The 25,853-nt window shown below is 46.2% G+C and overlaps 1 protein-coding gene across 6 annotated transcripts in view; it reads right to left on the reverse strand.

Annotated features, from left to right (window-relative positions):
* LOC308691628 (integrin alpha-X-like) overlaps positions 1 to 25,853 on the reverse strand; it is a 334,173-nt gene that overhangs the window by 208,551 nt on the left and 99,769 nt on the right. The gene's annotated exons all lie outside the window — the stretch shown is intronic.

Consider the following 25,853-nt stretch of genomic DNA (forward strand, 5'->3'; position numbering starts at 1 on the left):
GACCGGCTTATTGAGGAGAGGTGTGCTATGACTTTTATAAGCGATCGGGGGTGCGGTGTTCGCCCCAGGGGCGAAAAAGCGGCGGAAAAATCCCATTGACTTAACATTGCGACGAACTTTGAGCACTCGTAGCTCAGAGCGAGGATTTCGCAGAAACGTGTGATTTGCCACATTTGAAGAGGCTGACAGGCTCTTTAAGAACATACCTCACAATGGGGTAAAAGTTGGACCCCTGGGGTGCAGGAGCGTCCCAAAGTTTCCCATTGACTTACAATGGTGTAGGACGGCCCATGAAATGGGCCGTCCTACACATTGCATAGGATTTTGTATTGAACATAGCTCTGGATCACAGTGTCATAGAGACAAGGGGGCGGGCTCATTTTACTCAGACGACCAATCAGTCTCTCAGGATCATTGTGAAGCTATCAAGCGACGCCTTAGCAACCATTTAGAGCACCTTAGCAACAAGTCCCATAGACTTCCATTGAAAGAGATCAAAGGGATATCTCCGGACTGAATTGTCATAGAAACATGGGGGTGGTCTCATTTGACTCAGGGCTGCACACAGCCAATCATGAATCACCTCAACACTTCCTATCCCCTCCCTAGCAACCATTGTCGAGCAGCTTAGCAACCAAAACCATAGAGGGATATCTTCCATTCTGAATGCCACAGAGGCATGGGAGTTGGTTTATATCATTCATACTGACAAGCAGCCTATGGAGTTTCATGATTGGCACTTGCCAAGCCAGTCCTTAGCAACCAAAAAGAGTACCCTAGCAACGATTTTGCAAGACCAATTTCTCTGCATCAGAACATCGTATAGAGATGGGAGTTGGCTCTTTTGACTCATGCTTGCAAAGAGGAATTCCAACATGTTACACATGCTAGCTGTGAATAGCTACATGCTAATAGCGATTAGGTAAGTGCTAAATCATGCCAAGAAAATGCTAAGAACTCCAATAGTAATCATCTGTGACAACTACCAACAACTAAGTAACACCTTAGCAGCCGCCCTGAACACCCTAGCAACTGCCTAGCAACCACCCAAAATACCCTACCAACCACCTAGCAACACCATAGCAACCACCCAGAACACCCTAGCAACTGCCTAGCAACGCCCTAGCAACCACCCAGAATACCCTAGCAACCGCTTAGCAACACCATAGCAACCAACCAGAACACCCTAGCAACCACCTAGCAACCACCCAGAACACCCTAGCAACTGCCTAGCAAAGCCCTAGCAACCACCCAGAATACCCTAGCAATGCCCTAGCAACCACCCAGAACACCCTAGCAACCGCCTAGCAACCACCCAGAATACCCTAGCAACCGCCTAGCAACCACCCAGAACACCCTAGCAACTGCCTAGCAACGCCCTAGCAACCACCCAGAATACCCTAGCAACCGCCTAGCAACACCATAGCAACCACCCAGAACACCCTAGCAACCGCCTAGCAACACCCTAGCAACCACCCAGAACACCCTAGCAACTGCCTAGCAACCACCCAGAACACCCTAGCAACCGCCTAGCAACTGCCTAGCAACCACCCAGAACACCCTAGCAACCGCCTAGCAACCACCCAGAACACCCTAGCAACCGCCTAGCAATGCCCTAGCAACCACCCAGAATACCCTAGCAACCGCCTAGCAACACCATAGCAACCACACAGAACACCCTAGCAGCCGCCTAGCAACACCCTAGCAACCACCCAGAACACCCTAGCAACTGCCTAGCAACGCCCTAGCAACCACCCAGAATACCCTAGCAACCACCTAGCAACACCATAGCAACCACCCAGAACACCCTAGCAACACCCTAGCAACCACCTGAACAACACGAATAAGCCATATCTCAGCAGCAGAACATCGTACAGACATGTTTGTTGGCTCGTATGCAATCATGTACCACACTCTAGCAACCGAGTGGCGAGTTTTGCCACTGCAAGCACCATTTCACATTTTCTTCAGGAAATGTACATTCTAGTTAATGGTGCTTGCTGAAAGCAAGGCATCATTAGTGTTCTCTTGCATACTTATTAGTGGTGCTTGCTGAAAGCAAGGCATCACTATTGTTATTGCTCATACTTATTATTAATGGTGCTTGCTGAAAGCAAGGCATCATTAGTGTTCTCTTGCATACTTATTATTATTCTTATTTTTATTCTGGACAAAGTTTGGCGCGAAACTCGCCCCGCACCGTTTGTCTCAGACCACTGAGTGAGGCATCAAATCGACCGGCTCATTAAGGAGAGGTGTGCTATGACTTTTCTAAGCGATCGGGTGTACGATGTTCGCACAGCGGGCAAAAAAGCGGCCAAAAAAGTCCCATTGACTTTACATTGGGAGTTCTAAAAATATTTGAATCCCAACCGACGTTTTCACACACACAGACTCCAAAGGGCCTGACACCCCTGCGTCTCTCCCTCTCTCTCTCCCTCAGAGGATTTATATTATCAAGCAGCCAATAAGTAATGGCCTAAAATCTTCATAGCCACACCCTAGCAAACAGTTTCAGCACCCTAGCAACCACTAAGACCTCCCTAGCAACCACCCTAAACCAAAAAAAAATGTTTTTTACATTTTTTTGTATTTTTTAACGCAATATTACACTCGTGGCCTTGCGATATTGCTCCATGCTTGTGCCTATTCGGCCATAGGCACGAGGCCGCAGGCCGAGTGCCGTACTGAAGGCACTCGTTATTAAAGATTTTAATAACTCTATAAAAACTCCATAGCAACCATCTTTGACAACTACCAACCACCTAGTAACACCATAGCAACTAAAAAAAATACCTTAGCAACCATCCTGAACACCCTAGCAACCTCTAGAAACGCTCTAGTAACCACCAAAAATACCGTAGCAACCACCCAGAACACCCTAGCAACTGTCTAGCAACCCCCCAGAACACCTAGCAACTGCCTAGCAACCACCCAGAACACCCTAGCAACTGCCTAGCAACGCCCTAGCATCCACCCAAAATACCATAGCAACTGCCTAGCAACACCATAGCAACCACCCAGAACACCCTAGCAACCACCAAGAATACCCTAGCAACGCCCTAGCAACCACCCAGAATAACCTAGCAACCACCTAGCAACACCATAGCAACCACCCAGAATACCCTAGCAACTGCCTAGCAACGCCCTAGCAACCACCCAGAATACCCTAGCAACCGCCTAGCAATGCCCTAGCAACCACCCAGAATACCCTAGCAACCAGCTAACAACACCATAGCAACCACCCAGAACACCATAGCAACCGCCTAGCAACACCATAGCAACCACCCAGAATACCCTAGCAACACCATAGCAACCACCCAGAACAGCCTAGCAAACACCTAGCAACACCCTAGCAACCACCAAGAATACCCTAGCAACCGCCTAGCAACCACCCAGAATACCCTAGCAACCGCCTAGCAACACCATAGCAACCACCAAGAATACCCTAGCAACCGCCTAGCAACCACCCAGTATACCCTAGCAACACCATAGCAACCACCCAGAACACCCTAGCAACGCCCTAGCAACCGTTTAGAGCCACATATAAACCATATTGCAACATATAGAAGCTATATTTCAGCTCCACAACATCGTACAGACATGGTTGTTGGCTCGTATGCAATCATGTACAACACCCTAGCAACCGAGTGGAGAGTTTTGCCACTGCAAGCACCATTTCACATTTTCTTCAGGAAATGTACATTCTAGTTCTTCTTCTTCTTCTTCTTATTGTTCTGGACAAAAGTTTGGCGCGTAACTCGCCCCGCACCGTTTGTCACAGACCCATGAATGAGGTGTCAAATCGACCGGCTTATTGAGGAGAGGTGTGCTATGACTTTTATAAGCGATCGGGGGTGCGGTGTTCGCCCCAGGGGCGAAAAAGCGCCCCAAAAAGTTCCATTGACTTAACATTGCGACGAACTTTGAGCACTCATAGCTCTGAGCGAGGATTTTGCAGAAACGTGTGATTTGCCACATTTGAAGAGGCTGACAGGCTCTGTAAGAACATACCTCACAATGGGGTAAAAGTTGCACCCCTGGGGGGCAGGAGCGTCCCAAAGTTGTCCCATTGACTTACTATGGGGAAGGAATGTCCCGTGAAACACACATGCTTTTCCTACTATGGTAAATTGCATAGGGATTTTGTAATGAACGTAGCTCTGGATCACAGTGTCATAGAGACAAGGGGGAGGGCTCATCTTACTCAGATGACCAATCAGTCTCTCAGGATCATTGTGAAGCTATCAAGCCACGCCCTAGCAACCATTTAGAGCACCTTAGCAACAAGTCCCATAGACTTCCATTGAAAGAGATCAAAGGGATATCTCAGGACTGAATTGTCATAGAAACATGGGGGTGGTCTCATTTGACTCGGGGCAGCAAACAGCCAATCATGAATCACCTCAACACTTCCTAGCCCCTCCCTAGCAACCATTGTCGAGCACCTTAGCAACCAAAATTCATAGAGAGATATCTTCTATTCTGAATGTCACAGAGGCATGGGAGTTGGTTATATCATACATACTGACAAGCAGCCTTTGGAGTTTCATGATTGGCAGCTGCCAAGCCACTCCCTAGCAACCAAACAGAGTACCCTAGCAACCATTTTGCAAGGCCTATATCTCTGCATCAGAACATCATAAAGAGATGGGGTTAACACAAGTTTGACTCAGGGCAGCAAACGGCCAATCATAAATCACCTCAACACTTCCTAGCCCCTCCCTAGCAACCATTGTCGAGCACCTTAGCAACAACAATCCAAAGAGGGATATCTTCTATTCTGAATGTCACAGAGGCATGGGAGTTGGTTTATATCATACATACTGACAAGCAGCCTTTGGAGTTTCATGATTGGCAGCTGCCAAGCCACTCCCTAGCAACCAAACAGAGTACCCTAGCAACCATTTTGCAAGACCTATATCTCTGCATCAGAACATCATAAAGAGATGGGGTTAACACAAGTTTGACTCAGGGCAGCAAACGGCCAATCATAAATCACCTCAACACTTCCTAGCCCCTCCCTAGCAACCATTGTCGAGCACCTTAGCAACAACAATCCAAAGAGGGATATCTTCTATTCTGAATGTCACAGAGGCATGGGAGTTGGTTTATATCATACATACTGACAAGCAGCCTTTGGAGTTTCATGATTGGCAGCTGCCAAGCCACTCCCTAGCAACCAAACAGAGTACCCTAGCAACCATTTCGCAAGACCTATATCTCTGCATCAGAACATCATAAAGAGATGGGGTTAACACAAGTTTGACTCAGGGCAGCAAACGGCCAATCATAAATCACCTCAACACTTCCTAGCCCCTCCCTAGCAACCATTGTCGAGCACCTTAGCAACAACAATCCAAAGAGGGATATCTTCTATTCTGAATGTCACAGAGGCATGGGAGTTGGTTTATATCATACATACTGACAAGTAGCCTTTGGAGTTTCATGATTGGCAGCTGCCAAGCCACTCCCTAGCAACCAAACAGAGTACCCTAGCAACCATTTTGCAAGACCTATATCTCTGCATCAGAACATCATAAAGAGATGGGGTTAACACAAGTTTGACTCAGGGCAGCAAACGGCCAATCATAAATCACCTCAACACTTCCTAGCCCCTCCCTAGCAACCATTGTCGAGCACCTTAGCAACAACAATCCAAAGAGGGATATCTTCTATTCTGAATGTCACAGAGGCATGGGAGTTGGTTTATATCATACATACTGACAAGCAGCCTTTGGAGTTTCATGATTGGCAGCTGCCAAGCCACTCCCTAGCAACCAAACAGAGTACCCTAGCAACCATTTTGCAAGACCTATATCTCTGCATCAGAACATCATAAAGAGATGGGGTTAACACAAGTTTGACTCAGGGCAGCAAACGGCCAATCATAAATCACCTCAACACTTCCTAGCCCCTCCCTAGCAACCATTGTCGAGCACCTTAGCAACAACAATCCAAAGAGGGATATCTTCTATTCTGAATGTCACAGAGGCATGGGAGTTGGTTTATATCATACATACTGACAAGCAGCCTTTGGAGTTTCATGATTGGCAGCTGCCAAGCCACTCCCTAGCAACCAAACAGAGTACCCTAGCAACCATTTTGCAAGACCTATATCTCTGCATCAGAACATCATAAAGAGATGGGGTTAACACAAGTTTGACTCAGGGCAGCAAACGGCCAATCATAAATCACCTCAACACTTCCTAGCCCCTCCCTAGCAACCATTGTCAAGCACCTTAGCAACAACAATCCAAAGAGGGATATCTTCCATTCTGAATGTCACAGAGGCATGGGAGTTGGTTTATATCATTCATAGTGACAAGAAGCCTTTGGAATTGCATCATTGGCAGGTGCCAAGTAACTCCATAGCAACCAAAAAGAGTACCCTAGCAACCAACATCCAAAGAGGCATATCTTACATTCTGAATGTCACAGAGGCATGGGAGTTGGATTATATAATTCATAATGACAAGAAGCCTTTGGAATTTCATCATTGACAGCTGACAAGCCACTCCCTAGCAACCAAACAGAGTACCCTAGCAACTATTTAGCAAGACCTATATCTCTGTATCAGAGCATCGTATAGAGATGGGGGAAGGTTTATATAATTCAATATTGACAAGAAGCCTTTGGAGTTTCATGATTGGCAGCTGCCAAGCCACTCCCTAGCAACCAATCATAGTACCCTAGCAACCAAAATCCAAAGAGGGATATCTTCCAGTCTGAATGTCACAGAGGCATGGGAGTTGGTTTATATCATTCATAGTAACAAAAAGCCGTTGCAGTTTCATCAATGGCAGCTGTCAAGCAACTCCATAGCAACCAAACAGATTACCCTAGCAACCAAAATTCAAAGAGGGATATCTTCCATTCTGAATGTCACAGAGGCATGGGAGTTGGTTTATGTCATTCATACTGACAAGAAGCCTTTGGTGTTTCATGATTGGCAGCTGCCAAGCAACTCCATAACAACCAAACAGAGTACCCTAGCAACCAAAATCCAAAGAGGGATCTCTTCCATTCTGAATGTCACAGAGGCATGGGAGTTGGTTTATATCATTCATACTGACAAGAAACCTTTGGCATTTCATCATTGGCAGCTGCCAAGTAACTCCATAGCAACCAAACAGAGTACCCTAGTAACCAAAATCCAAAGAGGGATATCTTCCATTCTGAAAGTCACACAGGCATGGGAGTTGGTTTATATCATTCATAATGACAAGCAGCCTTTGGAGTTTTATGATTGGCACCTGCCAAGTCACTCCCTTGCAACCAAACAGAGGACCCTAGCAACCAAATTCCAAAGAGGGATATCTTCATGTACAACACCCTAGCAACCAAGTGGAGAGTTTTGCCACTGCAAGCACCACTTCACATTTTCTTCAGGAAATGTACATTCTAGTTCTTCTTATTATTCCACACAAAAGTTTGGCGCGTAACTCGCCCCGCACCGTTTGTCACAGACCCCTGAGTGAGGTGTCAAATCGACCGGCTTATTGAGGAGAGGTGTGCTATGACTTTTATAAGCGATCGGGGGTGCGGTGTTCGCCCCAGGGGCGAAAAAGCGGCGGAAAAATCCCATTGACTTAACATTGCGACGAACTTTGAGCACTCGTAGCTCAGAGCGAGGATTTCGCAGAAACGTGTGATTTGCCACATTTGAAGAGGCTGACAGGCTCTTTAAGAACATACCTCACAATGGGGTAAAAGTTGGACCCCTGGGGTGCAGGAGCGTCCCAAAGTTTCCCATTGACTTACAATGGTGTAGGACGGCCCATGAAATGGGCCGTCCTACACATTGCATAGGATTTTGTATTGAACATAGCTCTGGATCACAGTGTCATAGAGACAAGGGGGCGGGCTCATTTTACTCAGACGACCAATCAGTCTCTCAGGATCATTGTGAAGCTATCAAGCGACGCCTTAGCAACCATTTAGAGCACCTTAGCAACAAGTCCCATAGACTTCCATTGAAAGAGATCAAAGGGATATCTCCGGACTGAATTGTCATAGAAACATGGGGGTGGTCTCATTTGACTCAGGGCTGCACACAGCCAATCATGAATCACCTCAACACTTCCTATCCCCTCCCTAGCAACCATTGTCGAGCAGCTTAGCAACCAAAACCATAGAGGGATATCTTCCATTCTGAATGCCACAGAGGCATGGGAGTTGGTTTATATCATTCATACTGACAAGCAGCCTATGGAGTTTCATGATTGGCACTTGCCAAGCCAGTCCTTAGCAACCAAAAAGAGTACCCTAGCAACGATTTTGCAAGACCAATTTCTCTGCATCAGAACATCGTATAGAGATGGGAGTTGGCTCTTTTGACTCATGCTTGCAAAGAGGAATTCCAACATGTTACACATGCTAGCTGTGAATAGCTACATGCTAATAGCGATTAGGTAAGTGCTAAATCATGCCAAGAAAATGCTAAGAACTCCAATAGTAATCATCTGTGACAACTACCAACAACTAAGTAACACCTTAGCAGCCGCCCTGAACACCCTAGCAACTGCCTAGCAACCACCCAAAATACCCTACCAACCACCTAGCAACACCATAGCAACCACCCAGAACACCCTAGCAACTGCCTAGCAACGCCCTAGCAACCACCCAGAATACCCTAGCAACCGCTTAGCAACACCATAGCAACCAACCAGAACACCCTAGCAACCACCTAGCAACCACCCAGAACACCCTAGCAACTGCCTAGCAAAGCCCTAGCAACCACCCAGAATACCCTAGCAATGCCCTAGCAACCACCCAGAACACCCTAGCAACCGCCTAGCAACCACCCAGAATACCCTAGCAACCGCCTAGCAACCACCCAGAACACCCTAGCAACTGCCTAGCAACGCCCTAGCAACCACCCAGAATACCCTAGCAACCGCCTAGCAACACCATAGCAACCACCCAGAACACCCTAGCAACCGCCTAGCAACACCCTAGCAACCACCCAGAACACCCTAGCAACTGCCTAGCAACCACCCAGAACACCCTAGCAACCGCCTAGCAACTGCCTAGCAACTGCCTAGCAACCACCCAGAACACCCTAGCAACCGCCTAGCAACCACCCAGAACACCCTAGCAACCGCCTAGCAATGCCCTAGCAACCACCCAGAATACCCTAGCAACCGCCTAGCAACACCATAGCAACCACACAGAACACCCTAGCAGCCGCCTAGCAACACCCTAGCAACCACCCAGAACACCCTAGCAACTGCCTAGCAACGCCCTAGCAACCACCCAGAATACCCTAGCAACCACCTAGCAACACCATAGCAACCACCCAGAACACCCTAGCAACACCCTAGCAACCACCTGAACAACACGAATAAGCCATATCTCAGCAGCAGAACATCGTACAGACATGTTTGTTGGCTCGTATGCAATCATGTACCACACTCTAGCAACCGAGTGGCGAGTTTTGCCACTGCAAGCACCATTTCACATTTTCTTCAGGAAATGTACATTCTAGTTAATGGTGCTTGCTGAAAGCAAGGCATCATTAGTGTTCTCTTGCATACTTATTAGTGGTGCTTGCTGAAAGCAAGGCATCACTATTGTTATTGCTCATACTTATTATTAATGGTGCTTGCTGAAAGCAAGGCATCATTAGTGTTCTCTTGCATACTTATTATTATTCTTATTTTTATTCTGGACAAAGTTTGGCGCGAAACTCGCCCCGCACCGTTTGTCTCAGACCACTGAGTGAGGCATCAAATCGACCGGCTCATTAAGGAGAGGTGTGCTATGACTTTTCTAAGCGATCGGGTGTACGATGTTCGCACAGCGGGCAAAAAAGCAGCCAAAAAAGTCCCATTGACTTTACATTGGGAGTTCTAAAAATATTTGAATCCCAACCGACGTTTTCACACACACAGACTCCAAAGGGCCTGACACCCCTGCGTCTCTCCCTCTCTCTCTCCCTCAGAGGATTTATATTATCAAGCAGCCAATAAGTAATGGCCTAAAATCTTCATAGCCACACCCTAGCAAACAGTTTCAGCACCCTAGCAACCACTAAGACCTCCCTAGCAACCACCCTAAACCAAAAAAAAATGTTTTTTACATTTTTTTGTATTTTTTAACGCAATATTACACTCGTGGCCTTGCGATATTGCTCCATGCTTGTGCCTATTCGGCCATAGGCACGAGGCCGCAGGCCGAGTGCCGTACTGAAGGCACTCGTTATTAAAGATTTTAATAACTCTATAAAAACTCCATAGCAACCATCTTTGACAACTACCAACCACCTAGTAACACCATAGCAACTAAAAAAAATACCTTAGCAACCATCCTGAACACCCTAGCAACCTCTAGAAACGCTCTAGTAACCACCAAAAATACCGTAGCAACCACCCAGAACACCCTAGCAACTGTCTAGCAACCCCCCAGAACACCTAGCAACTGCCTAGCAACCACCCAGAACACCCTAGCAACTGCCTAGCAACGCCCTAGCATCCACCCAAAATACCATAGCAACTGCCTAGCAACACCATAGCAACCACCCAGAACACCCTAGCAACCACCAAGAATACCCTAGCAACGCCCTAGCAACCACCCAGAATAACCTAGCAACCACCTAGCAACACCATAGCAACCACCCAGAATACCCTAGCAACTGCCTAGCAACGCCCTAGCAACCACCCAGAATACCCTAGCAACCGCCTAGCAATGCCCTAGCAACCACCCAGAATACCCTAGCAACCAGCTAACAACACCATAGCAACCACCCAGAACACCATAGCAACCGCCTAGCAACACCATAGCAACCACCCAGAATACCCTAGCAACACCATAGCAACCACCCAGAACAGCCTAGCAAACACCTAGCAACACCCTAGCAACCACCAAGAATACCCTAGCAACCGCCTAGCAACCACCCAGAATACCCTAGCAACCGCCTAGCAACACCATAGCAACCACCAAGAATACCCTAGCAACCGCCTAGCAACCACCCAGTATACCCTAGCAACACCATAGCAACCACCCAGAACACCCTAGCAACGCCCTAGCAACCGTTTAGAGCCACATATAAACCATATTGCAACATATAGAAGCTATATTTCAGCTCCACAACATCGTACAGACATGGTTGTTGGCTCGTATGCAATCATGTACAACACCCTAGCAACCGAGTGGAGAGTTTTGCCACTGCAAGCACCATTTCACATTTTCTTCAGGAAATGTACATTCTAGTTCTTCTTCTTCTTCTTCTTATTGTTCTGGACAAAAGTTTGGCGCGTAACTCGCCCCGCACCGTTTGTCACAGACCCATGAATGAGGTGTCAAATCGACCGGCTTATTGAGGAGAGGTGTGCTATGACTTTTATAAGCGATCGGGGGTGCGGTGTTCGCCCCAGGGGCGAAAAAGCGCCCCAAAAAGTTCCATTGACTTAACATTGCGACGAACTTTGAGCACTCATAGCTCTGAGCGAGGATTTTGCAGAAACGTGTGATTTGCCACATTTGAAGAGGCTGACAGGCTCTGTAAGAACATACCTCACAATGGGGTAAAAGTTGCACCCCTGGGGGGCAGGAGCGTCCCAAAGTTGTCCCATTGACTTACTATGGGGAAGGAATGTCCCGTGAAACACACATGCTTTTCCTACTATGGTAAATTGCATAGGGATTTTGTAATGAACGTAGCTCTGGATCACAGTGTCATAGAGACAAGGGGGAGGGCTCATCTTACTCAGATGACCAATCAGTCTCTCAGGATCATTGTGAAGCTATCAAGCCACGCCCTAGCAACCATTTAGAGCACCTTAGCAACAAGTCCCATAGACTTCCATTGAAAGAGATCAAAGGGATATCTCAGGACTGAATTGTCATAGAAACATGGGGGTGGTCTCATTTGACTCGGGGCAGCAAACAGCCAATCATGAATCACCTCAACACTTCCTAGCCCCTCCCTAGCAACCATTGTCGAGCACCTTAGCAACCAAAATTCATAGAGAGATATCTTCTATTCTGAATGTCACAGAGGCATGGGAGTTGGTTATATCATACATACTGACAAGCAGCCTTTGGAGTTTCATGATTGGCAGCTGCCAAGCCACTCCCTAGCAACCAAACAGAGTACCCTAGCAACCATTTTGCAAGGCCTATATCTCTGCATCAGAACATCATAAAGAGATGGGGTTAACACAAGTTTGACTCAGGGCAGCAAACGGCCAATCATAAATCACCTCAACACTTCCTAGCCCCTCCCTAGCAACCATTGTCGAGCACCTTAGCAACAACAATCCAAAGAGGGATATCTTCTATTCTGAATGTCACAGAGGCATGGGAGTTGGTTTATATCATACATACTGACAAGCAGCCTTTGGAGTTTCATGATTGGCAGCTGCCAAGCCACTCCCTAGCAACCAAACAGAGTACCCTAGCAACCATTTTGCAAGACCTATATCTCTGCATCAGAACATCATAAAGAGATGGGGTTAACACAAGTTTGACTCAGGGCAGCAAACGGCCAATCATAAATCACCTCAACACTTCCTAGCCCCTCCCTAGCAACCATTGTCGAGCACCTTAGCAACAACAATCCAAAGAGGGATATCTTCTATTCTGAATGTCACAGAGGCATGGGAGTTGGTTTATATCATACATACTGACAAGCAGCCTTTGGAGTTTCATGATTGGCAGCTGCCAAGCCACTCCCTAGCAACCAAACAGAGTACCCTAGCAACCATTTCGCAAGACCTATATCTCTGCATCAGAACATCATAAAGAGATGGGGTTAACACAAGTTTGACTCAGGGCAGCAAACGGCCAATCATAAATCACCTCAACACTTCCTAGCCCCTCCCTAGCAACCATTGTCGAGCACCTTAGCAACAACAATCCAAAGAGGGATATCTTCTATTCTGAATGTCACAGAGGCATGGGAGTTGGTTTATATCATACATACTGACAAGCAGCCTTTGGAGTTTCATGATTGGCAGCTGCCAAGCCACTCCCTAGCAACCAAACAGAGTACCCTAGCAACCATTTTGCAAGACCTATATCTCTGCATCAGAACATCATAAAGAGATGGGGTTAACACAAGTTTGACTCAGGGCAGCAAACGGCCAATCATAAATCACCTCAACACTTCCTAGCCCCTCCCTAGCAACCATTGTCGAGCACCTTAGCAACAACAATCCAAAGAGGGATATCTTCTATTCTGAATGTCACAGAGGCATGGGAGTTGGTTTATATCATACATACTGACAAGCAGCCTTTGGAGTTTCATGATTGCCAGCTGCCAAGCCACTCCCTAGCAACCAAACAGAGTACCCTAGCAACCATTTTGCAAGACCTATATCTCTGCATCAGAACATCATAAAGAGATGGGGTTAACACAAGTTTGACTCAGGGCAGCAAACGGCCAATCATAAATCACCTCAACACTTCCTAGCCCCTCCCTAGCAACCATTGTCGAGCACCTTAGCAACAACAATCCAAAGAGGGATATCTTCTATTCTGAATGTCACAGAGGCATGGGAGTTGGTTTATATCATACATACTGACAAGCAGCCTTTGGAGTTTTATGATTGGCAGCTGCCAAGCCACTCCCTAGCAACCAAACAGAGTACCCTAGCAACCATTTTGCAAGACCTATATCTCTGCATCAGAACATCATAAAGAGATGGGGTTAACACAAGTTTGACTCAGGGCAGCAAACGGCCAATCATAAATCACCTCAACACTTCCTAGCCCCTCCCTAGCAACCATTGTCGAGCACCTTAGCAACAACAATCCAAAGAGGGATATCTTCCATTCTGAATGTCACAGAGGCATGGGAGTTGGTTTATATCATTCATAGTGACAAGAAGCCTTTGGAATTGCATCATTGGCAGGTGCCAAGTAACTCCATAGCAACCAAAAAGAGTACCCTAGCAACCAACATCCAAAGAGGCATATCTTACATTCTGAATGTCACAGAGGCATGGGAGTTGGATTATATAATTCATAATGACAAGAAGCCTTTGGAATTTCATCATTGACAGCTGACAAGCCACTCCCTAGCAACCAAACAGAGTACCCTAGCAACTATTTAGCAAGACCTATATCTCTGTATCAGAGCATCGTATAGAGATGGGGGAAGGTTTATATAATTCAATATTGACAAGAAGCCTTTGGAGTTTCATGATTGGCAGCTGCCAAGCCACTCCCTAGCAACCAATCATAGTACCCTAGCAACCAAAATCCAAAGAGGGATATCTTCCAGTCTGAATGTCACAGAGGCATGGGAGTTGGTTTATATAATTCATAGTAACAAAAAGCCGTTGCAGTTTCATCAATGGCAGCTGTCAAGCAACTCCATAGCAACCAAACAGATTACCCTAGCAACCAAAATGCAAAGAGGGATATCTTCCATTCTGAATGTCACAGAGGCATGGGAGTTGGTTTATGTCATTCATACTGACAAGAAGCCTTTGGTGTTTCATGATTGGCAGCTGCCAAGCAACTCCATAACAACCAAACAGAGTACCCTAGCAACCAAAATCCAAAGAGGGATCTCTTCCATTCTGAATGTCACAGAGGCATGGGAGTTGGTTTATATCATTCATACTGACAAGAAACCTTTGGCATTTCATCATTGGCAGCTGCCAAGTAACTCCATAGCAACCAAACAGAGTACCCTAGTAACCAAAATCCAAAGAGGGATATCTTCCATTCTGAAAGTCACACAGGCATGGGAGTTGGTTTATATCATTCATAATGACAAGCAGCCTTTGGAGTTTTATGATTGGCACCTGCCAAGTCACTCCCTTGCAACCAAACAGAGGACCCTAGCAACCAAATTCCAAAGAGGGATATCTTCATGTACAACACCCTAGCAACCAAGTGGAGAGTTTTGCCACTGCAAGCACCACTTCACATTTTCTTCAGGAAATGTACATTCTAGTTCTTCTTATTATTCCACACAAAAGTTTGGCGCGTAACTCGCCCCGCACCGTTTGTCACAGACCCCTGAGTGAGGTGTCAAATCGACCGGCTTATTGAGGAGAGGTGTGCTATGACTTTTATAAGCGATCGGGGGTGCGGTGTTCGCCCCAGGGGCGAAAAAGCGGCGGAAAAATCCCATTGACTTAACATTGCGACGAACTTTGAGCACTCGTAGCTCAGAGCGAGGATTTCGTAGAAACGTGTGATTTGCCACATTTGAAGAGGCTGACAGGCTCTTTAAGAACATACCTCACAATGGGGTAAAAGTTGGACCCCTGGGGTGCAGGAGCGTCCCAAAGTTTCCCATTGACTTACAATGGTGTAGGACGGCCCATGAAATGGGCCGTCCTACACATTGCATAGGATTTTGTATTGAACATAGCTCTGGATCACAGTGTCATAGAGACAAGGGGGCGGGCTCATTTTACTCAGACGACCAATCAGTCTCTCAGGATCATTGTGAAGCTATCAAGCGACGCCTTAGCAACCATTTAGAGCACCTTAGCAACAAGTCCCATAGACTTCCATTGAAAGAGATCAAAGGGATATCTCCGGACTGAATTGTCATAGAAACATGGGGGTGGTCTCATTTGACTCAGGGCTGCACACAGCCAATCATGAATCACCTCAACACTTCCTATCCCCTCCCTAGCAACCATTGTCGAGCAGCTTAGCAACCAAAACCATAGAGGGATATCTTCCATTCTGAATGCCACAGAGGCATGGGAGTTGGTTTATATCATTCATACTGACAAGCAGCCTATGGAGTTTCATGATTGGCACTTGCCAAGCCAGTCCTTAGCAACCAAAAAGAGTACCCTAGCAACGATTTTGCAAGACCTATTTCTCTGCATCAGAACATCGTATAGAGATGGGAGTTGGCTCTTTTGACTCATGCTTGCAAAGAGGAATTCCAACATGTTACACATGCTAGCTGTGAATAGCTACATGCTAATAGCGATTAGGTAAGTGCTAAATCATGCCAAGAAAATGCTAAGAACTCCAATAGTAATCATCTGTGACAACTACCAACAACTAAGTAACACCTTAGCAGCCGCCCTGAACACCCTAGCAACTGCCTAGCAACCACCCAAAATACCCTACCAACCACCTAGCAACACCATAGCAACCACCCAGAACACCCTAGCAACTGCCTAGCAACGCCCTAGCAACCACCCAGAATACCCTAGCAACCGCCTAGCAACACCATAGCAACCAACCAGAACACCCTAGCAACCACCTAGCAACCACCCAGAACACCCTAGCAACTGCCTAGCAAAGCCCTAGCAACCACCCAGAATACCCTAGCAATGCCCTAGCAACCACCCAGAACACCCTAGCAACCGCCTAGCAACCACCCAGAATACCCTAGCAACCGCCTAGCAACCACCCAGAACACCCTAGCAACTGCCTAGCAACGCCCTAGCAACCACCCAGAATACCCTAGCAACCGCCTAGCAACACCATAGTAACCACCCAGAACACCCTAGCAACTGCCTAGCAACCACCCAGAACACCCTAGCAACCGCCTAGCAACTGCCTAGCAACCACCCAGAACACCCTAGCAACCGCCTAGCAACCACCCAGAACACCCTAGCAACCGCCTAGCAATGCCCTAGCAACCACCCAGAATACCCTAGCAACCGCCTAGCAACACCATAGCAACCACACAGAACACCCTAGCAGCCGCCTAGCAACACCCTAGCAACCACCCAGAACACCCTAGCAACTGCCTAGCAACGCCCTAGCAACCACCCAGAATACCCTAGCAACCACCTAGCAACACCATAGCAACCACCCAGAACACCCTAGCAACACCCTAGCAACCACCTGAACAACACGAATAAGCCATATCTCAGCAGCAGAACATCGTACAGACATGTTTGTTGGCTCGTATGCAATCATGTACCACACTCTAGCAACCGAGTGGCGAGTTTTGCCACTGCAAGCACCATTTCACATTTTCTTCAGGAAATGTACATTCTAGTTCTTATTATTATTCTGGACAAAGTTTGGCGCGTAACTCGCCCCGCACCGTTTGTCACAGACCCCTGAGTGAGGTGTCAAATCGACCGGCTCATTTAGGAGAGGTGTGCTATGACTTTTATAAGCGATCGGGGGGGCGGTGTTCGCCCCAGGGGCGAAAAAGCGGCCAAAAAAGTCCCATTGACTTAACATTGCGACGAACTTTGACCACTTGTAGCTCTGAGCGAGGATTTCACAGAAACGTGTGATTTGCCACATTTGAAGAGGCTGACAGACTCTGTAAGAACATACCTCACAATGGGGTAAAAGTTGCACCCCTGGGGGGCAGGAGCGTCCCAAAATTTCCCATTGACTTACAATGGTGTAGGATGGCCCATGAAATGGGCCGTCCTACACATTGCATAGGGATTTTGTATTGAACGTAGGTCTGGATCACAGTGTCAGAGAGACAAGGGGGCGGGCTCATTTTACTCAGACGACCAATCAGTTTATCAGGATCATTGTGAGGCTATCAAGCCACGCCCTAGCAACCATTTAGAGCACCTTAGCAACAAGTCCCATAGACTTCTATTGAAAGAGATCAAAGTGATATATCTGGACTGAATTGTCAGAGAAACATGGGGGTGGTCTCAGTTGACTCGGGGCAGCAAACAGCCAATCATGAATCACCTCAACACTTCCTATCCCCTCCCTAGCAACCATTGTCGAGCACCTTAGCAACCAAAATCCAAAGAGGGATATCTTCCATTCTGAATGTCACAGAGGCATGGGAGTTGGTTTATGTCATTCATAGTGACAAGAAGCCTTTGCAGTTTCATCATTGGCAGCTGCCAAGCAACTCCATAGCAACCAAACAGAGTACCCTAGCAACCATTTTACAAGACCTATATCTCTGCATCAGAACATCATAAAGAGATGGGGTTAACACAAGTTTGACTCAGGGCAGCAAACAGCCATTCATGAGACACCACAACACTTGCTAGCCCCGCCCTAGCAACCATTGTCAAGCACCTTAGCAACCAAAATCCATAGAGGGATATCTTTCATTCCGAATGTCAAAGAGGAATGGGAGTTGATTTATATCATTCATACTGACAAGCAGTCTTTAGAGTTTCATGATTGGCAGCTGCCAAGCCACTCCCTAGCAACCAAAGTACCTTAGCAACCATTTTGCAAGACCTATTTCTCTGCATCAGAACATCGTATAGAGATGGGGGTTGGCTCTTTTGACTCATGCTAGCAAAGAGGAATTCCAACATGCTACACATGCTAGCTGTGAATAGCTACATGCTAATAGCGATTAGGTAAGTGATAAATCATGCCAAGAAAATGCTAAGAACTCCAATAGTAATCATCTGTGACAACTACCAACCACTTAGTAACACCATAGTAACCACCCATAATACCTTAGCAACCGCCCTGAACACCCTAGCAACTGCCTAGCAACTCCCTAGCAACCACCCAAAATACACTAGCAACCACCCAGAACACCCTAGCAACTGCCTAGCAACCACCCAGAATACCCTAGCAACCGCCTAGCAAAACCATAGCAACCACCCAGAATATCCTAGCAACCGCCTAGCAACACCATAGCAACCACCTAGAATACCCTAGCAACTGCCTAGCAACGCCCTAGCAACCACCCAGAATACCTTAGCAACCACCTAGCAACACCATAGCAACCACCCAGAATACCCTAGCAACCGCCTAGCAACACCATAGCAACCACCTAGAATACCCTAGCAACCGCCTAGCAACACCATAGCAACCACCCAGAATACCCTAGCAACCACCCAGAATACCCTAGCAACCGCCTAGCAACACCATAACAACCACCCAGAATGCCCTAGCAACTGCCTAGCAACGCCCTAGCAACCACCCAGAATACCCTAGCAACCACCTAGCAACACCATAGCAACCACCCAGAATACCCTAGCAACCGCCTAGCAACACCATAGCAACCACCTAGAATACCCTAGCAACCGCCTAGCAACACCATAGCAACCACCCAGAATACCCTAGCAACCACCCAGAATACCCTAGCAACCGCCTAGCAACACCATAACAACCACCCAGAATACCCTAGCAACTGCCTAGCAACGCCCTAGCAACCACCCAAAACACCCTAGCAACCGCCTAGCAACACCATAGCAACCACCCAGAATACCCTAGCAACTGCCTAGCAACCACCTAGAATACCCTAGCAACCGCCTAGCAACACCATAGCAACCACCCAGAACACCCTAGCAACGCCTTAGCAACCACCAAGAATACCCTAGCAACTGCCTAGCAACCACCCAGAACACCCTAGCAACACCCTAGCAACCACCTGAACAACACGAATAAGCCATATCTCAGCACCAGAACATTGTACAGACATGTTTGTTGGCTCGTATGCAATCATGTACCACATTCTAGCAACCGAGTGGCGAGTTTTGCCACTGCAAGCACCATTTCACATTTTCTCCAGGAAATGTACATTCTAGTTAGTGGTGCTTGCTGAAAGCAAGGCATCACTATTGTTATTGCTCATACTTATTATTAGTGGTGCTTTTTTGAAAGCATCACTATTGTTATTGCTCATACTTATTATTAGTGGTGCTTTTTTAAAAGCATCACTATTGTTATTGCTCATACTTATTATTCTTATTATTATTATTCTGGACAAAGTTTGGCGCGAAACTCGCCCCGCACCGTTTGTCACAGACCCCTGAGTGAAGTGTCAAATCAACCGGCTCATTGAGGAGAGGTGTGCTATGACTTTTCTAAGCGATCGGGTGTACGATGTTCGCACAGCGGACGAAAAAGCGGCCAAAAAAGTCCCCATTGACTTTACATTGGGCATTCTAAAAATATTTGAATCCCAACCGACGTTTTCACACACACACCACTCCAAAGGGCCTGACACCCCTGCGTCTCTCCCTCTCTCTCTCCCTCAGAGGATTATATTATCAAGCAGCCAATAAGTAATGGCCTAAAATCTTCATAGCCACACCCTAGCAACCAGTTTTAGCACCCTAGCAACCACTAAGAGCTCCCTAGCAACCACCCTAAACCAAAAAAAATTTTTTTTTACATTTTTTTGTATTTTTTAACGCAATATTACACTCGTGGCCTTGCGATATTGCTCCATGCTTGTGCCTATTCAGCCATAGGCACGAGGCCGCAGGCCGAGTGCCGTACTGAAGGCACTCGTTATTAAAGATTTTAATAACTCTATAAAAACTCCATAGTAACCATCTTTGACAACTACCAACCACCTAGTAACAAAATAGCAACTACCAAAAATACCTTAGCAACCATCCTGAAAACCCTAGCAACGTCTAGAAACGCTCTAGTAGATCATAGAAACACCAAGGTGGTCTCGTTTCACTCAGGGCATCAAATGGCCAATCATGAATCACCTCAACACTTCCTAGCCCCTCCCTAGCAACCATTGTCGAGCACCTTAGCAACCAAAATCCTAGAGGGATATCTTCTATTCTGAATGTCACAGAGGCATGGAAGTTGGTTTATATCATTCATAGTAACAAAAAGCCTTTGCAGTTTCATCAATGGCAGCTGTCAAGCAACTCCATAGCAACCAAACAGATTACCCTAGCAACCAAAATTCAAAGAGGGATATCTTCCATTCTGAATGTCACAGAGGCATGGGAGTTGGTTTATATCATTCATAGTGACAAGAAGGCTTTGCAGTTTCGTCATTGGCAGCTGCCAAGCCACTCCATAGCAACCAAACTTGAGTACCCTAGCAACCGTTTTGCAAGACCTATATCTCCGCATCAGAACATCGTATAGAGATGGGAGTTGGTTTATATCATTCATACTGACAATAAGCCTTTACAGTTTCATCATTAGCAGCTGCCAAACAACTCCATAGCAACCAAACAGAGTACCCTAGCAACCAAAATGCAAAGAGGGATATCTGCCATTCTGAATGTCACAGAGAAATGGGAGTTGGTTTATATCATTCATAGTGACACAAAGCCTTTTCAGTTTCATCATTGGCAGCTGCCAAGCCACTCCATAGCAACCAAACTTGAGTACCCTAGCAACCGTTTTGCAAGACCTATATCTCCGCATCAGAACATCGTATAGAGATGGGAGTTGGTTTATATCATTCATACTGACAATAAGCCTTTACAGTTTCATCATTAGCAGCTGCCAAACAACTCCATAGCAACCAAACAGAGTACCCTAGCAACCAAAATGCAAAGAGGGATATCTTCCATTCTGAATGTCACAGAGGCATGGGAGTTGGTTTGTTTCATTCATACTGACAACCAGCCTTTGGAGTTTCATTATTGGCAGCTGCCAAGCCACTCCATAGCAACCAGACAGAGTACCCTAGCAACCAAAATCCAAAGAGGGTTATCTTCCATTTTGAATGTCACAAAGAAATGGGAGTTGGTTTATATCATTCATAGTGACAAGAAGCCTTTGCAGTTTCATCACTGGCAGCTGCCAAGCCACTCCCTAGCAACCAAACAGAGTACCCTAGCAACCATTTAGCAAAAATAATTTCTCTGTATCAGAACATCGTATAGAGCTGGGAGTTGGTTTATATCATTCAAACTGACAAGCAGCCTCTGGAGTTTTATGGTTGGCAGCTGCCAAGCTACTCCCTAGCAACCAAACAGAGTACCCTAGCAACAAAAATCCAAAGAGGGATATCTTCCATTCTGTATGTCACAGATGCATGGGAGTTGGTTTTTTATCATTCATAGTGACAAGAAGCCTTTTTAATTTCATCATTGGCAGCTGCCAAGCCACTCCCTAGCAACCAAACAGAGTACCCTAGCAACCGTTTAGCAAGACCTATATCTCTGCATCAGAACATCGTATAGAGATGGGAGTTGGTTTATTTTCATTCATACTGACAAGAAACTTATGCAGTTTCATCATTAACAGCTGCCAAGCCACTCCATAGCAACCAAACAGAGGACCCTAGCAACCAAACTCCAGAGAGGGATATCTTCCATTCTGACTGTCACAGAGGCATGGGAGTTGGTTTATATCATTCATATTGACAAGAAGCCTTTGGTGTTTCATGATTGGCAGCTGCCAAGCAACTCCATATCAACCAAACAGAGTACCCTAGCAACCAAATTCCAAAGAGGAATATCTTCCTTTCTGAATGTCACACAGGCATGGGAGTTGGTTTATATCATTCATACTGACAAGAAGCCTTTGGAATTTCATCATTGGCAGCTGCCAAGCCACTCTCTAGCAACCAAACAGAGTACCCTAGCAACCAAAATCCAAGGAGGGATATCTTCCATTCTGAATGTCATAGAGGCATGGGAGTTGGTTTATATCATTCAGAGTGACAAGAAGCCTTTGCAGTTTCATCATTGGTATCTGCCAAGTCACTCCCTGGCAACCAAACAGAGGACCCTAGCAACCGTTTATCAAGACCCATGTCTCTGCATCAGAACATCATATAGAGATGGGGGTTGGCTCTTTAGTTTTGGTTGGGAAACAGTCTGTAAATTTCACCATGGTAACTTTGTATTCACACCCTAGCAACCGTTTACAGCCACCTAGCAACCATATTGCAACATAAAGAAGCCATATTTCAGCTCCACAACAGCGTACAGACATGGTTGTTGGCTCGTATGCGATCATGTACAACACCCTAGCAACCGAGTGCCGAATTTTGCCACTGCAAGCACCACTTCACATTTTCTTCAGGAAATGTACATTCTAGTTCTTCTTCTTCTTCTTCTTATTGTTCTGGACAAAAGTTTGGCGCGTAATGCGCCCCGCACCGTTTGTCACAGACCCCTGAGTGAGGCGTCAAAACGAGCGGCTCATTGAGGAGAGGTGTGCTATGACTTTTCTAAGCGATCGGGTGTACGATGTTCGCACAGCGGACGAAAAAGCGGCCAAAAAAGTCCCCATTGACTTTACATTGGGCATTCTAAAAATATTTGAATCCCAACCGACGTTTTCACACACACACCACTCCAAAGGGCCTGACAGCCCTGCGTCTCTCCCTCTCTCTCTCCCTCAGAGGATTTATATTATCAAGCAGCCAATAAGTTATGGCCTAAAATCTTCATAGCCACACCCTAGCAACCAGTTTCAGCACCCTAGCAACCACTAAGAGCTCCCTAGCAACCACCCTAAACCAAAAAAAAACATTTTTTTATTTTTTTTATATTTTTTAAAGCAATTTTACTCTCGTGGCCTTGCGATATCGCTCCATGCTTGTGCCTATTCGGCCATAGGCACGAGGCCGCAGGCCTCGTGCCGTACTGAAGGCACTCGTTATTAAAGATTTTAATAACTCTATAAAAACTCCATAGTAACCATATTTGACAACTACCAACCACCTAGTAACACCATAGCAACTAACAAAAACACCTTAGCAACCACCCTGAACACCCTAGCAACGTCTAGAAATGCTCTAGTAACCACAAAAAACTCTAGCAAGCACCCAGAACACCCTAGCAACTGCCTAGCAACCACCTAGAACACCTAGCAACTGCCTAGCAACCACCCAGAACACCTAGCAACCACCCAGAACACCCTAGCAACTGCCTAGCAATGCCCTAGTATCCACCCAGAATACCATAGCAACTGCCTAGCAACACCATAGCAACCACCCAGAACACCCTAGCAACCACCTAGCAACGCCCTAGCAACCACCAAGAATACCCTAGCAACTGCCTAGCAACCACCAAGAATACCCTAGCAACTGCCTAGCAACCACCCAGAACACCTTAGCAACTGCCTAGCAACACCATAGCAACCACCCAGAACACCCTAGCAACCACCTGGCAACAGCATCTTGCTAAAAACATAATGGCAACATGCTAATCAAGCTAGCATCATGCTAGCAACATGCTAATCAAGCTAGCATCATGCTAGCAACATGCTAATCATGCTAGCATTATGCTACCAACATGCTAATAAAGCTAGCATCATGCTAACAACATGCTAATCAAGCTAGCATAATGTTAGCATCATGCTAATCAAGCTAGCATCATGCTAGCAACATGCTAATAATGCTAGCATTATGCTAGTAACATGCTAATCAAGCTAGCATAATGTGAATCAAGCTAGCATCATGCTAGCAACATGCTAATCATGCTAGCATTAGGCTACCAACATGCTAATAAAGCTAGCATCATGCTAACAACATGCTAATCAAGCTAGCATAATGCTAGCATCATGCTAACCAAGCTAGCATCATGCTAGCAACATGCTAATCATGCTAGCAACATGTTAATCATGTTAGCATCTAGCTAAAAACATGCTAGCAACATGCTAATCATGCTAGCATCTTGTTAAAAGCATGGTAGCAACATGCTAATCATGCTAGCATCATCCAACCAACATGCTAATCATGCTAACAACATGCTAATCCTGCTAGCATCATTCTAACAACATGTTAATCATAGTAAATCATGCTGGAATGTGTTAAATCGTAATAAATCATCTTAGAAACATGGTAAATCGTGGTAAATAATGCTAAAATGTGGTATATCATGGTATCACAACATGTCAATTGTGTTAGCATCTGCCCAGTGGCGAATTTTGCCACTGCAAGCACCACTTCACATTTTCTTCAGGAAATGTACATTCTAGTTCTTCTTCTTCTTCTTCTTATTGTTCTGGACAAAAGTTTGGCGCGTAACTCGCCCCGCACCGTTTGTCACAGACCCATGAATGAGGTGTCAAATCGACCGGCTTATTGAGGAGAGGTGTGCTATGACTTTTATAAGCGATCGGGGGTGCGGTGTTCGCCCCAGGGGCGAAAAAGCGCCCCAAAAAGTTCCATTGACTTAACATTGCGACGAACTTTGAGCACTCATAGCTCTGAGCGAGGATTTTGCAGAAACGTGTGATTTGCCACATTTGAAGAGGCTGACAGGCTCTGTAAGAACATACCTCACAATGGGGTAAAAGTTGCACCCCTGGGGGGCAGGAGCGTCCCAAAGTTGTCCCATTGACTTACTATGGGGAAGGAATGTCCCGTGAAACACACATGCTTTTCCTACTATGGTAAATTGCATTGGGATTTTGTAATGAACGTAGCTCTGGATCACAGTGTCATAGAGACAAGGGGGAGGGCTCATCTTACTCAGATGACCAATCAGTCTCTCAGGATCATTGTGAAGCTATCAAGCCACGCCCTAGCAACCATTTAGAGCACCTTAGCAACAAGTCCCATAGACTTCCATTGAAAGAGATCAAAGGGATATCTCAGGACTGAATTGTCATAGAAACATGGGGGTGGTCTCATTTGACTCGGGGCAGCAAACAGCCAATCATGAATCACCTCAACACTTCCTAGCCCCTCCCTAGCAACCATTGTCGAGCACCTTAGCAACCAAAATTCATAGAGAGATATCTTCTATTCTGAATGTCACAGAGGCATGGGAGTTGGTTATATCATACATACTGACAAGCAGCCTTTGGAGTTTCATGATTGGCAGCTGCCAAGCCACTCCCTAGCAACCAAACAGAGTACCCTAGCAACCATTTTGCAAGGCCTATATCTCTGCATCAGAACATCATAAAGAGATGGGGTTAACACAAGTTTGACTCAGGGCAGCAAACGGCCAATCATAAATCACCTCAACACTTCCTAGCCCCTCCCTAGCAACCATTGTCGAGCACCTTAGCAACAACAATCCAAAGAGGGATATCTTCTATTCTGAATGTCACAGAGGCATGGGAGTTGGTTTATATCATACATACTGACAAGCAGCCTTTGGAGTTTCATGATTGGCAGCTGCCAAGCCACTCCCTAGCAACCAAACAGAGTACCCTAGCAACCATTTTGCAAGACCTATATCTCTGCATCAGAACATCATAAAGAGATGGGGTTAACACAAGTTTGACTCAGGGCAGCAAACGGCCAATCATAAATCACCTCAACACTTCCTAGCCCCTCCCTAGCA

The sequence above is a fragment of the Scardinius erythrophthalmus genome (genome assembly GCF_964197995.2).
Source record: "Scardinius erythrophthalmus genome assembly, chromosome: 5".
In the NCBI taxonomy this organism is placed as follows: Eukaryota; Metazoa; Chordata; class Actinopteri; order Cypriniformes; family Leuciscidae; genus Scardinius; species Scardinius erythrophthalmus.